Raw genomic sequence first — 15,939 nt, forward strand, 5'->3', positions numbered from 1 at the left:
AAGGCAATTATTTATGAATGAAAGAGGGATTTTCGTGCTGGCGAGCGACAGACAGTACGGAGTGAGCCACCGGGACTAGACTATCATCACAAAAGGTCATCTCCAAACTCAGGATGAGAGTGCCCTTTTTACGTCGCTGTGTGTGTATATGGGAAAGGAGGCTGAGTGCAACTGCCAGCGTAATCCTGAGGTTGCAAGGTCTCTGCCTGCTGTAGAAAAGGCTTGTCGCTACGTCATAAATAATCCTACTCTGGCAACTCAGAAAACCGTGTCTTCCTTCCCACCTCCACTCCCCCCTGTGAGCTCTGCAGTGCTTGCTTTCAGGGCCCTGGCAGCCAGGGGATACTTTACCTATGGCCTTTAGGGTGAGGGTTTTTGGGAAACCGGGCTCTGACGCTCTGTAGAATCAGGTAGTTAGCCAGGGGACAAGTGTTTGTCAAAAAAACAATTAAACATGCTTACATGTGAAGCGCTAGATGTATACTGTCTGGGTAGACGCAGCACAACAATAAATCAGGTAGGTAACTTCATTCTCCCATTATACACCTGAAGTAATCGAAATTTAAGAGATTACATTAATGGTGGATCCAGCTGCCACTCTCCACCGCTACGGTGACTCTAGGAGACCACTGCTTAGGGATCAGCAAGTAATGAATTTTAAACCGTCTGCCATCATTCTAGTAGCTTGCTCCTGCCCCAAGTCCCTGCAGTGATTCCCAGAGGACCCAAGGGCAAAATCCAGCTGCAGCGTCTTGCAGCCAGCATAAGCTATCCTATTTTGCATGATCCTTTGACTCCTTGGTGCTGCTCCGGGAGCAAGCCTGCACTTCCCAGCAGTTCGCGGAGCCGGCACCTGTTGCGCGCGCGGCCGGAAACCTAGCTTTCTTCCAGCCAAGTCTACCTCACAGGACATTTGCTGTTGTAGAGCTTGAATTTTGACTTAGTAAATTCGGTCGCCAGTGGCTGCTCTGCGCGCCAAGATGTCCTCAGAAGTTTGGGGAGAGGTTGCTGCACTCATTAGGGACTCCAAAAGCCCTTTCCTGCGATAGTAAATCTGTGTCTGGGTCAAACAGGCCTCTTTACAAACACTTTTGAAAGTCGAAGCACAAGTGCCATTTTCTGGTGTGCTCCTCTGAATCCTTACTACGCAGTTATATCATCTGAGCTGTGATTCAGCTTCCCACTGCCTTCCTGGACCAACACGATCTTTGAAAGACCATGATGCATGACGCCATGGATTTATTAAAAAGACTGATTTGTGGCTGGGCACTGTGGCTCAGGCCTGTAATCTCAGCACTTTGGGAGGCCCAGGCGGGCGGATCACAAAACCAAGAGATGCAGACCATCCTAGGCAACATGGTGAAATCCCTCTCTACTAAAAATTAACCGGGCGTGGTGGCGCGTGCCTCTAGTCCCAGCTACTCGAGAGGCTGATGCAGGAGAATCACTTGAACCTAGGAGGCAGAGGTTGCAGTGAGCTGAGATCGTGCCACTGCACTCCCGTTTGGTGACAGAGGAAGACTCTGTCTTAAAAAAAACCTATTTTGTGAGAAGCCAAGACGTTTCAGATGTTATTTCTCTTGCCAGAATGTAACAAAATGCCACTACTATTTTTAAATTGGGAGAGCTATTTTTTACCATCTTTAGAAAAAAAAAAATTGAACATGATTAATGGATAATTATTGGCTAGAATTTCAGATAGCATTCTCTTTTTTACTTAGCATAATTGCTTAACTGTGTTCAGATTTGCCACTTAATTCTATTTAAAAAAATACAAGTGGTCAATTTCAGGGACAATCATCACATCATCACCTAAGGAGTCCAATGAGATAACTTTGAAGATTAACTTGTAAACATTTATGATTTTAATGAATTTGCACACATGCGTTAGCCTAAGTATAATCTATTAACCAGTTGCAATAATTATGTTTTAATGAAATTTAGGCTTTATTCTCTAGAAAAAAAAATACAATGCTGGATTCAAATTTTTAATTAAAACTTTTAACACAATGATGCAAATGTATATTTCACATTGGTGAACTTATTTATAATGTTTTAAAGCCATGTCTATTTAATTAAAAGATGCATTGAAAAATGACTGATTTCTTGCTTAGTGTCATCTCAACAACTGAAGTAGGTCGAACAGCACATCTAATTGATTGAGCAAATTTGATCGCAGGGATTATTGCCACAAAATCAACTTATCAAAAGAAAAAAAAATAAATTAGACCTTGTTACTCAAGTGAAGGAAACTTTATTAGAACAAACTGGGGAAATATGGGGTTAAAAAATTCAGAAAAAGATAAAATGGAAAATAGATTTAAGTATACAAATGTTAGCCATACTTCACAAGAGAAAGAAATAAAAGGCATCAAAATAGGGAGAGAGGAAGTCAAACTATATGCAGACAATATGATTCTGTACCTAGAAAACTCCATGGTCTTGGCCCAGAAGCTCCTTGATCTGATACACGAATTCAGCAGAGTTTCAGGACACAAAATAAATGTACAAAAATCAGTAGCACTTTTATACATTGACAACGTCCAAGCTGAAAGGTGAATCAAGAATGTAATCACATTTCTAGTATCCACAAAAATAATAAAATACCTAGGAATACAGCTAACCAGGGAGGTAAAAGATCTCTACAACAAGAGCTACAAAACAGCATTCAAAGAAATCAGAGTTGACACAAAATAGGAAGGATTAATATTGTTAAAATGGCCATACTTCCCAAAGCAATCTACAGATTCAATGCTATTCCTGTCAAATTACCAATGACATTCTTCTCATGATTAGGGAAAAAACTATTTTAAAAGTCATATGGAATCAAAACAGAGCTTGAATGGCCAAGACAATTGAACAAAGACTATGAACAAAGAACAGAAGAACAAAGCTGGAAGCATCATGTTACCCAACTTCAAACTATAATACAAGGCCATAGTAACCGAACAGCATGGTATTGCTACAAAAACAGATACATAGACCAATGGAACAGAATACAGATCCCAGAAACAATGCCACACACTTACAGCCATCTGATCTTTGATAATGCCCACAAAAACAAGCAATGAAGAAAGAACTCCCTATTTAATAAACAGTGCCTTATGGCTAACTATATGCAGAAGACTGAAACTGGACCCTTTTCTTACACCATATGCAAAAATCAACTTAAGGTGAATTAAAGATTCAAATGTAGAAACTAAAACTATAAAAACATGGTGGAGATAACCTAAGAAATACCATTCTGGACATAAGACCCAGCGAAGATTTCATTATGAAGATGCCAAAAGCAATTGCAACAAAAACAAAACCTGACAAGTGGGACCTAATTAAACTAATGAGCTTCTGCACAACAAAAATAAATATCAACAGAGTAAACAGACGACCTACAGAATGAGAGAATATATTTACAAACTATGCATCTGACAGAGTTCTAATATTCAGAATCTATAAGGAACTTGAATCAACAAAGAAAAGACAAACCACAACATTAAAAAATGGGCAAAGGACATGAACAGACACTTTTCAAAAGAAGATATAAATGCAGCCAACAAACATATAAAAAATGCTCAACATCACTAATAATTAGAGGAATGCAAATCAAAACCACAATGAGATACCATCGCACACCAGTCAGAATGTTTATTATTAAAAAGTAAAAAAAAAAAAAGATACTGGCAAGGTTGTAAAGAGAAGGGAATGCTTATACAATGCTGGTGGGAATGTAAATTAGTCCTGCCATTGTAGAAAGCAGTGTGGTGATTTCTCAAAGAACTCAAAATAGAATTACCATTCAACCCAGCAATCTCTTTATTGGGTATATATCCAAAGGAATATAAATTGTTCTACTATAAAGGCACATGCATGAATATGTTCATCACAACACTATTTACAATAGCAAAGACATGCAATAAACCTAAATGCCCATCAACAGTAGACTAGATAAAGAAAATGTGGTACATATACATGACCAAATACTATGCAGCCATAAAAAGAAATGAGATCATGTCTTTTGCAGCAACATGAATGGAGCTGGAGGTCATTATCCTAAGTGAACTAATGCAGGGACAGAAAAATTAAACACAGCATGTTCCCAATTATAAATGGTAGCTACACATTGAGTACATATGCACACAACAAAGGGAATAACAGACACCAGGACCTACTTGAGAATGGAGGATGAACAATAGGAGATTATTGAAAAACTACCTATTGAGTATTTTGATTATTACCTGTGGGATGAAATCATCTATACACGAACCCCTGTGACATGAAATTTACTTATAAAACAAATCTGCACATGTTCCCTGGACCTAACGAAAGGATTTAAAAAGCCATACTTCAAAAGGGTTATTAATGTGCATGGAGGATCTCTGATTAAGGTATAAAGACTTTCTTAGATAACAGGTGGTATTTGATGATAATGTTAATTGTACTATTACTAAATAATCTTACTGTATATTTATTTTAGTGCCTGATCTGATAATAGTTATTTATAATTGCTAGAAACTGATAACCCACTGTCCTTCAACAGGTAAATGATTAAACAAATTGTGCACATCTGTACCACAGTAAAAAGGAATAAACTATTGATACACACCACAACCAGATGAAGCTCCAGTTCATCTTCCCCTAATTCTTAGTTTCCGATTGTTTGGTGAGTTGCTGTAGTTTCATTACAATTATTTATATGGCTTTATTTTTGTATGAAAATAAAATTTTAGTATGAAATTTTATTTTATTTTGTATGAAAATAAAATTTCAGCATGAAAATAAGTGAGGAAGTTTTTAATTACATAATTCCAATGTCCATCTTTATTTACAGTTTCTAGATCAATGAGATTCCCCCTCCCCAAAGATAAAACTAAGTCACATATAGTAAATGTGTCTGTCATAGTGGCATTAAATTACAAATTTAATAGTAGGAAAATCTGTGAAATTTTCTATATTTTATTCGTAAATTGATTTTTCTCTTTTTATTGGTACTGATAGAATGCAGCTGAGATAACTTTATTTCTAATCAGATGACATACTATTTTAAAGCATATCAAATAATGTTTTATTTCTTTATTATAGCATGTTTCAAAAACTTGGAAAAAGATCAACCAAATCATTGAAATTTTCTGTGATGAAAAATGAAATGAACAAAAAAAGAATTAAAATAATATAATCAGAAATATTTTTGAAGTGGATGTAGCTTTATATGGTATGTTGGATAACATTTTCTGTTGAATTGGGGGAATGTTTATTTGTTACAGATTGGGTCAGATAATTATTGCATTTTGTAATCTTATTGAATTCCAAAAAACTAGTTTTAGGTTATGTGGTACACTCTTGTCAGTAAGCAAAAGAAATAAAGCCCAATATTAAATAAGTTTGTTAGAAACTGATTTATATGCCTTTAAAGGAAACATCTTATTTTCATACTTGTGAGTGTAAGCAATATTCTCATTACGTATTAATTTTTCAAATGCTCAAAGATTAATTCCAAACTAGGGGCTACAAGATAACTAAACTCAGCTGGGAGGCAATTGAATTTTTTGTGGTTCTACTAACTGTTTCATTCAGGCAATAACAAAAAACTGGTGTCTTGCTTTCAGGTAATAGTTTATTTTGAAACATTACCTATATTTAATTTAGTGACTGATATTATTTTTTATGTTTTCATCTGATTATCTGAAAAGCTTTTGGCTTTCTACAGTGTTATAGTTATGAATTTGATGCTAACAGATTCTCTATTATAAAATGTATTGTCATTAATGCAATCCATATTTGAATATTTACAAGATAGAACACAAAATTGGTGAACAACTGACAAAATTATATTTTTCCCTTACCGTGTCATTAGATTTTATACTTTATATACTTAATTATAAAACAGAACAATTGTTTTATTTAGAAAGTCTTCCAGTGAGTAAAGTATAGAAGTAACATTAAAGCATGATAGTTAAGAGGACCAGATGCAGAATAGGTCATAATTTTGAATTTGCCACTCATTACCTGATAAACTTGAACAAATTACTCAGCTTTTCAGAGCCTCAGTTTTTTTTCATCTATAAAATGTGGATAAGAGCCACACTTATCTCATAGGTTTTCTCTAAGAATGAGATAATTCATGCTCAGCACCTTGCTAACTTTCATCGAACACTCATTCAAAAACAACAATGCTCAATGACTTACATCCAATATTTTCTTTCTTTTTTTTTTTTTTTTATTGCATTTTAGGTTTTGGGGTACATGTGAAGAACATGCAAGGTTGTTGCACAGGTGCACACCTGGCAGTATGATTTGCTGCCTCCCTCCCCTTCACCTATATCTGGCATTTCTCCCCATGCTATCCCTCCCCAACTCCCCACCCCCCCACTATCCCCCCTCCCCCCAACAGACCCCCGTGTATAGTGCTCCCCTCCCTGTGTCCATGTGTTCTCCTTGTTCAACACCCGCCTATGAGTGAGAACATGTGGTGTTTGATTTTGTGTTCTTGTGTCAGTTTGCTGAGAATGATGTTTTCCAGGTTCATCCATGTCCCTACGAAGGATGTGAACTCCTCCTTTTTAATGGCTGCATAATATTCCATGGTGTATATGTGCCACATTTTTCCTGTCCAGTCTATCATCGATGGGCATTTGGGCTGGTTCCAGGTCTTTGCTATTGTAAACTGTGCTGCAATGAACATTCGTGTGCATGTGTCCTTATAGTAGAACGATTTATAATCCTTTGGATATATGCCCAGTAATGGGATTGCTGGGTCAAATGGAATTTCTATTTCTAGGTCCTTGAGGAATCGCCACACTGTTTTCCACAGTGGTTGAACTAATTTACACTCCCACCAACAGTGTAAAAGTGTTCCTATTTCTCCACATCCTCTCCAGCATCTGTTGTCTCCAGATTTTTTAATGATCGCCATTCTAACTGGCGTGAGATGGTATCTCAATGTAGTTTTGATTTGCATTTCTCTAATGACCAGTGATGATGAGCATTTTTTCATATGTTTGTTGGCCTCATGTATGTCTTCTTTTGTAAAGTATCTGTTCATATCCTTCGCCCATTTTTGAATGGGCTTGTTTGTTTTTTTCTTGTAAATCTTTTTTAGCTAGTTGTAAATTCTGGATATCAGCCCTTTGTCAGACGGGTAGGCTGCAAAAATTTTTTCCCATTCTGTTGGTTGCCGATTCACTCTATTGACTGTTTCTTTTGCCGTGCAAAAGCTGTGGAGTTTGATTAGGTCCCATTTCTCTATTTTGGCTTTTGTTGCCAATGCTTTTGGTGTTTTGGTCATAAAGTCCTTGCCTACGCCTATGTCCTGAATGGTTTTGCCTAGGTTTCCTTCTAGGGTTTTTATGGTGTTAGGTCTTATGTTTAAGTCTTTAATCCATCTGGAGTCAATTTTAGTGTAAGGTGTCAGGAAGGGGTCCAGTTTCTGCTTTCTGCATATGGCTAGCCAGTTACCCAACACCACTTATTAAACAGGGAATCCTTTCCCCATTGCTTGTTTTTACCAGGTTTGTCAAAGATTGGATGGTTGTAGATATGTTGTGTCGCCTCCGAGGCCTCTGTTCTGTTCCATTGGTCTATATCTCTGTTTTGGTACCAGTACCATGCTGTTTTGATTACTGTAGCCTTGTAGTAGAGTTTGAAGTCCGGTAGTGTGATGCCTCCTGCTTTGTTCTTTTTGCTTAGAATTGACTTGGCTATGCGGGCTCTCTTTTGGTTCCATATGAAGTTTAAGGTGATTTTTTCCAGTTCTGTGAGGAAGGTCATTGGTAGCTTGATGGGGATAGCGTTGAATCTGTAAATTACTTTGGGCAGTATGGCCATTTTCACGATATTAATTCTTCCTAACCATGAACATGGAATGTTTCTCCATCTGTTTGTGTCCTCTCTTATTTCGTTGAGCAGTGATTTGTAGTTCTCCTTGAAGAGGTCCTTTACGTTCCTTGTTAGTTGTATTCCTAGGTATTTTATTCTCTTTGTAGCAATTGTGAATGGCAGTTCGTTCTTGATTTGGCTCTCTTTAAGTCTGTTATTGGTGTATAGGAATGCTTGTGATTTTTGCACATTGATTTTGTATCCTGAGACTTTGCTGAAGTTGCTTCTCAGTTTCAGGAGATTTTGGGCTGAGGTGATAGGGTCTTCTAGATATACAATCATGTCGTCTGCAAATAGAGACAATTTGACTTCCTCCTTTCCTAATTAAATACCTTTTATTTCTTTTTCTTGCCTGATTGCTCTGGCTAGAACTTCCAGTACTATATTGAATAGGAGTGGTGAGAGAGGGCATCCTTGTCTAGTGCCGGATTTCAAAGGGAATGCTTCCAGTTTTTGCCCATTCAGTATGATATTGGCTGTCGGTTTGTCATAAATAGCTTTTATTATTTTGAGATACGTTCCGTCGATACCTAGTTTATTGAGGGTTTTTAGCATAAAGGGCTGTTGAATTTTGTCGAAGGCCTTCTCTGCATCAATTGAGATAATCATGTGGTTTTTGTCTTTGGTTCTGTTTATGTGGTGAATTACATTTATAGACTTGCGTATATTGAACCAGCCTTGCATCCCCGGGATGAATCCTACTTGATCATGGTGGATAAGCTTTTTGATGTGCTGTTGTAATCGGCTTGCCAGTATTTTATTGAAGATTTTTGCATCTATGTTCATCATGGATATTGGCCTGTAGTTTTCTTTTCTTGTTGAGTCTCTGCCGGGTTTTGGTATTAGGATGATGTTGGTCTTGTAAAATGATTTGGGAAGGATTCCCTCTTTTTGGATTATTTGGAATAGTTTCAGTAGGAATGGTACCAGTTCCTCTTTGTATGTCTGGTAGAATTCGGCTGTGAGACCATCTGGGCCTGGGCTTTTTTTGGGTGGTAGGCTCTTAATTGCTGCCTCGACTTCAGACCTTGTTATTGGTCTATTCAGGGTTTCAACTTCTTCCTGGTTTAGGCATGGGAGGAGACTACTGTCCAGGAATTTATCCATTTCTTCCAGGTTTTCTAATTTATGTGCATAGAGTTGTTTGTAATAATCTCTGATGATGGTTTGAATTTCTGTGGCATCTGTGGTGATATCCCCTTTATCATTTTTTATTGCATCTATTTGGTTATTCTCTCTTTTCTTTTTTATTAGTTTGGCTAGTGGTCTGTCTATTTTGTTGATCTTTTCAAAAAACCAGCTCCTGGATTTATTGATTTTTTGTAGGGTTTTTCGTGTCTCTATCTCCTTCATTTCTGCTTTGATCTTAGTTATTTCTTGTCTTCTGCTAGGTTTTGAGTTTTTTTGATCTTGCTCCTCTAGCTCTTTCAATTTTGATGATAGGGTGTCAATTTTAGTTCTCTCCTTTCTTCTCATGTGGGCACTTATTGCTATATATTTTCCTCTGGAGACTGCTTTAAATGTGTCCCAGAGATTCTGGTATGTGGTGTCTTCATTCTCGTTGGTTTCGAAGAACATCTTTATTTCTGCCTTCATTTCATTGTTTATCCAGTCAACATTCAGGAGAAAGTTGTTCAATTTCCATGAGGATGTGCGGTTCTGGGTGGGCTTCTGAATTCTGAGTTCTAACTTGATTGCACTGTGGTCTGAGAGACTGTTTGTTATGGTTTCTGTTCTTTTGCATTTGCTGAGGAGTGATTTACTTCCAATTACGTGGTCAATTTTAGAGTAGGTGTGATGTGGTGCTGAGAAGAATGTATATTCTCTGGATTTGGGCTGGAGAGTTCTGTAAATATCTATTAGGTTTGCTTGTTCCAGGTCTGAGTTCAAGTCCTGGATATCCTTATTAATTTTCTGTCTCGTTGATCTGTCTAATATTGACAACGGTGTGTTGAAGTCTCCCAGTATTAATGTGTGGGAGTCTATGTCTCTTTGTAAGTCTTTAAGAACTTGCCTTATGTATCTGGGTGCTCCTGCATTAGGTGCATATATATTTAGGATCGTTAGCTCTTCTTGTTGTATTGATCCTTTTACCATTATGTAATGTCCTTCTTTGTCTCTTTTGATCTTTGTTGCTTTAAAGTCTATTTTATCAGAGATGAGAATTGCAACTCCTGCTTTTTTTTGCTCTCCATTTGCTTGGTAAATCTTCCTCCATTCCTTTATTTTGAGCCTTTGTGTGTCCTTGCATGTGAGGTGGGTTTCCTGGATACAGCACACTGATGGGTTTTGGCTTTTTATCCAATTTGCCAGTCTGTGTCTTTTGATTGGGGCATTTAGTCCATTTACATTTAGGGTTAATATTGTTATGTGTGAGTTTGGTCCTGTCATTTTGATGCTAGCTCGCTGTTTTGCCCATTGGTTGATGGAGATTCTTCATTGTGTTGCTGCTCTTTACCATTTCGTGCGTTTTTGGAGTGGCTGGTGCTGGTTGTTTTTTTCTATGTGTAGTGTCTCCTTCAGGAGCTCTTGTAAAGCTGGTCTGGTGGTGATGAAATCTGTGAGTACTTGCTTGTTCACAAAGGATTTTATTTTTCCTTCACTTATGAAGCTTAGTTTGGCTGGATATGAAATTCTAGGTTGAAAGTTCTTTTCTTTAAGGATGTTGAATATTGGCCCCCACTCTCTTCTGGCCTGTAGGGTTTCTGCTGAGAGATCTGCTGTGAGTCTGATGGGTTTCCCTTTGTGGGTAACCCGACCTTTCTCTCTGGCTGCCCTTAGTATTTTCTCCTTCATTTCAACCCTGGTGAATCTGATGATTATGTGCCTTGGGGTTGCTCTTCTAGAGGAATATCTTTGTGGTGTTCTCTGTATTTCTTGGACTTGAATCTTGGCCTGCCTTGCTAGGTTGGGGAAGTTTTCCTGGATAATATCCTGAAGAGTATTTTCCAGCTTGGATGCATTCTCTTCGTCACATTCAGGTACACCTATCAAACGTAGATTAGGTCTTTTCACGTAGTCCCATATTTCTTGTTGACTCTGTTCATTCCTTTTTACCTTGTTTTCTCTAATCTTCCCTTCTCGTTTTATTTCATTGAGTTGATCTTCAACTTCTGATATCCTTTCTTCTGCTTGGTCAATTCTGCTGTTGAAACTTGTACATGCTTCGCGAAGTTCTCGTGTTGTGTTTTTCAGCTCCATCAATTCGCTCATATTCCTCTCTAAGTTGTCCATTCTCGTTAGCATTTCATCAAGTCTTTTTTCAAGGTTCTTAGTTTCTTTGCATTGGGTTAGAACATGTTCTTTTAGCTCACAGAAGTTTCTTATTATCCATTTTCTGAAAGCTGATTCTGTCATTTCATCACACTCATTCTCCGTCCAGTCTTGTTCCCGTGCTGGTGAGGAGTTATGCTGCCTTGTAGGGGGAGAGGTGTTCTGGTTTTGGGTGTTTTCATCCTTTTTGCGCTGGTTTCTTCCCATCTTTGTGGATTTATCCGCCTATTGACTTTGTAGTTGCTGTCTTTCTGATTTTGGTAATTTTAAGTCTGCAGCAGCTGAACTCATAAACCCCCTTTTCTTCTCCCCAGGTGTTCTGGCCCAGGGGTTTAGCACTTTATGTTTTTCAGCTGTGTTGCTACCGTTTTCCCTGCCCACAAGGGGGCAGTCTAGTCACACTCAGCCTGCAGAGGCTTCGCTGAGCTGCTGTGGGCTCCGCCCAGCTTCCGTGTGAGCTTCCCTGCAGTCCTGTGGGTGTAGTTAGAACTGCTTCCGCTATGCTGGCCCGCCCCTGTAGTGACGGAGTCTCTGTAGTGGCGGGTTGTCTTGGTTACGGAAAATTGCCCCGGGAACTGCAGGGTGTTTCCCGATGGAGGACGCCCCTCCCCCACAGAGCTGAACCGTCCCGGGTTCAGCCGTGTTTCTAGAGGGGCCCTCTTTGTCCTGTAATCTCTTGGCTTGCCTCCTTGCCACAGTTCCCCTTGCTGGCCCAGAGGGGACACAGTCTCGTTCACTTTGTTCAAGGAGCCGCTGCTCCCCGCCCCCCGTGCAGGCCGAGCGGCTGCTCCGGTCCAACCAGCGGCGCTGGGAATGCGGGGAGCTTCTCCGCGCAATTAAAATCCGCTGCCCTGTGTGCCGCTGCGTCAGCCGAAGCAGCGGCTCTGAGATTCGTGGCACTCCCTTGCCCGGGGGTCTCCTGGCTTGACTCCCTGCTTCAGCTCCCCTTTCTGGCTCAGAGGGAACTCTGTCTCTCTCGCTCTGCGCAAGAAGCCACTGCCCCCCGCTCCAGGGCGTAGGCTGAGCGGCCACTCCGCTCAAACCAGCGGTGCTGGAGACCCGTGGGGCTTTTCCTCCTGTGAATCTCCTGGTCTGTGGGCAGTAAAAGTCCGTCTGGAAATGCGGCGTCCACTCACCCTCTGCGCCTTCTCTCGGAGCTGCAATCCCGACTTCCTCCTAAGCCGCCATCTTGGATCGATCCATTAAACTACTTATTTCAAACCCAGATTTTGTATTTAAAACTAGTATACTATTGCAATTCCATTTATTAATTTAGTAACTCAATTAATGCTTTTGAGAACATGTTATGCATCAATCACTGAATTAGGCACTGGGGACACAGCTGTGGAAAATGTCAGATACAGTTCCTATCCAAATTAGCAGAAAAATAAGCATGAGTTGTAAGGTAATTCAAATAATGTTCCAGGTTATTTGCTCTCTCAGTATATTTTTTGGGGGGCTAAATATACCTTTAATCAGGAAATAAGTTGAATGTGTTATTACTAAGGACAGATTATTTGGGAATAGCATTTCTGTTTTTGAAACTATAAACATGGTAGTAGATCAGAGGTAAGAAATATGGGCAGGAACAAAGCTACTTTTATAATAATACTAGAAGTCTAGGGCAGTGCATTTGAAACTACCAGTGATGAATAAACTGTTTACTTATTTATATTAATATTTTTAACCCTTTGGGGACTGATACTTTTGTAAAACACAATAAAAATCACTTAGAATAGTAGTTCCACTTTTCAATGTTGCAGCAATATCAAATTACTACACAAATTTTCAAATTTTTTTCAATTTTGATATTAACTTGTGGATCAGTAACAAGCAGTAGTAAGCCTACTGACACTAGTATTCAGATCACATTTTGGGTAACACTGATCAAGAGATATAAATCTTCTATTATAAAGATAAATGCACTTGCATGTTCATTGCAGCAGTATTCAAAATAGCAAAGACAAGGAATCAATCCAAATGCCCATCAATGATAGAGTGAATTTTAAAAATGTGGTACATATACACTATGGAATACTATTCAGCCATGAAAATGAATGAGCTCATGTCCTTTAAAGGGACATGGATGGAGTTGGAAGCCATTATTCTCAGCAAACTAGTGAAGGAACAGAAAACCAATCACCATGTGTTCTCACTTATAAGTGGAAGCTGAATGATGAGAACACATGAACACAGGGAGGGGAAAAACACACACTGGGGCCTATCTGGGTGATCAGGGGAGGAAGAGCATCAGGAAAAATATGTAATTAGTGCTCAGCTTAATATCTAGGTGATGAGTTGATAGGTGCAGCAAACAACCATGGTAAACATCAACCTATATAACAAACCCACACATCCTGCACATGTGTCCCAGAACTTAAAATTACAAAAAATAAGGCAAGATAGATTCTAGAGACAAGGTTATGATTAATTATATACTCTAATTAAAGCATTAAGCTCCTTCAAAAATAAAGAAAAATAAGGATTACAACTTATGTCGTAGATATAAAGTTTACATGTAATATATCAGATCATTTATTTATACATTTACTCAGTATGTATTTATTAAACACCCCAATAAACTGCCACCTTTTTGAAAGCAGAAATGAAGTTCTATTTCTCTTTCTATCTAGCACTTTGCATAGTGTTGGTTACTTGGTAAGTGTTCAAGAAAAGAGTTTATTAATTAATGGACATATAAGAATATTCTGAGCTTAAGATACATATCTGTTTTGAAATTAAGACATTTTCAGTTTTTTTAAATAATAAGAGCTTATATTTAAACACTTAAAAGATGAAGTATTTTATATGCAATATAATTTGTGGGCTCTATTTTGTGAAAACTGTATATGCATTAAACAAAACTGTCTAAACATGTAAATAAAAGACTTGGCTTTTCCTGGAAGGAGAAATTACAAAAAGAACTTAATCAAACTATAGTATTTATACTATTTCCTCTCAAATTAATACCCCAAATGCTCTGTAAATGTCTAACATTTACAAGTCACTAACAGTGAATGTATCAGATTTTAACCACTATTGCATTATGAGTCCTAATGTATTAGGATTTTCATATCACAGTCAGGAAATTATTTCTATATAGTAACAGGAGGGCTATGGGAATAGTAAGAATTTTGACTTTAGAGGTTTCTATTATTATTCCAATCTATTTGGATAATTACAGTGTAAACATTTTGTTTAGTACAAGTCTTATCTCACCTCCCCCACTGCCACACACAAAGGTAATTGTGATGATGTCACAAAAAAATGAATCAGCTGTCAGTATAACTTGGTTTTAGTCTGGATTTTTTTTGAGTGACTGGAGACTAGGCCAAAATCCTTAAATTCTCTGAACCTCAGTTTTTTCACTATTAAAATGATAGAATTAAAATAATTCTTGAGTCAATTTTATGCTAATATCAATTAATTATCTCTTTACATAATTTAATATGGTAAAGTGTTGTAAAGACCAATACTTACTCTGTACTTAATTGTACCTACCCTTGCAAAACACCGTTTTAGGCACTGGTGAGAGTCGTAAATTGGAAAAAAAACCATTAACAAAAAGAGTGGACCTTATCTCAGAGTTAATGCATTCTAAATGGGTAAACAGAGAAACAAATGTCAGATACAATACAACATAACACAACACAACACAACACAATGTCAGATAGTGGTAAATGCTTGAAGCAAAATAAAGCAGGGTAATGCACTGAAAATTGATGTAGGCTAATATGAACAAGTGACATTTGTGAAGATAACTGAATGAAGCCTTTATTTGGAGGTAAATGTACTTTTATCTACATTTGTGAAAAATAATACTAAAAAATTTTGTGTGCCATTTACCTAATTTTCTCCAATGGTTAAATCCTGAAAAACCATGTTACAATAAATATCAACTCACCAATCTTTTTCATTTTCACCAGTTTTACATGTGATAATTTTTATATGTTATCATGTATGTGTGTATTTTGTTCTATGCAATTTTATCACATGTGTATTTGAGCACCACAGTCAAAATACAGAGTAGTTATATAACCAAAAGGATCATTTCTGTTGCTTTTAATAACACCTGTTTCTTCCATGCTCAATAAGTGGAATTATAAACTATGTAAACTTTGAGGATTGACTTTTTTTTTTTCACTCACCATAAGTCAAGTTGTTATAATTGTTTATTCTTTTTCTTTTTTTGCTGAATAGTGTCTTATAATATTGTGTAACAGTTTATTTGATATTCATCTATTGAAGAACATTTGAGCTCTTTCCAGTTTTGGGGAAATAAAGAGCAAAGTTAATACCCAGTCGCATAAATAATATGGCATGTTAAAAAAGCCCCAGGCCCTTGCTACCCCCTGAAACATCAAGTAAGCCAAAACAGACTGATGAAAGTAACTTTGTAGGAACTCTAAAATCCAGCCAAGAATTTGAAGCCTCCAAAAACAGGCAAGAAACCTTGTAGGTCACAAATAAATAGGATAATAATTTAATTTATAATTTATAATAAATTAATTCTGATAATAAAAAGAATGACAGCAACCTATACAGGATGGTACTGGCACAAAAACAGATGCATAGACCAATAGGACATGTTAGAGAATCCAGAAATAAAGCCACACACCTACATCCATCTTACCTTTCTCAAGGTTGACAATAACAAGCAATAAGAAAATGGATCCCTATTCAATAAATGGTGCTAGAATAACTGGCCACTTAGATGCATAAGATGGAAATTGGACCCCTTTCTTTCACCATATACAAAAGACAACTCAATGTGGATTAAAGACTTAAATGCAAAAC

Source organism: Aotus nancymaae, unplaced genomic scaffold, assembly GCF_030222135.1.
Source record: "Aotus nancymaae isolate 86718 unplaced genomic scaffold, 86718_ANA_hifiasm-v0.15.2.pri h1tg000004l, whole genome shotgun sequence".
NCBI lineage: Eukaryota > Metazoa > Chordata > Mammalia > Primates > Aotidae > Aotus > Aotus nancymaae.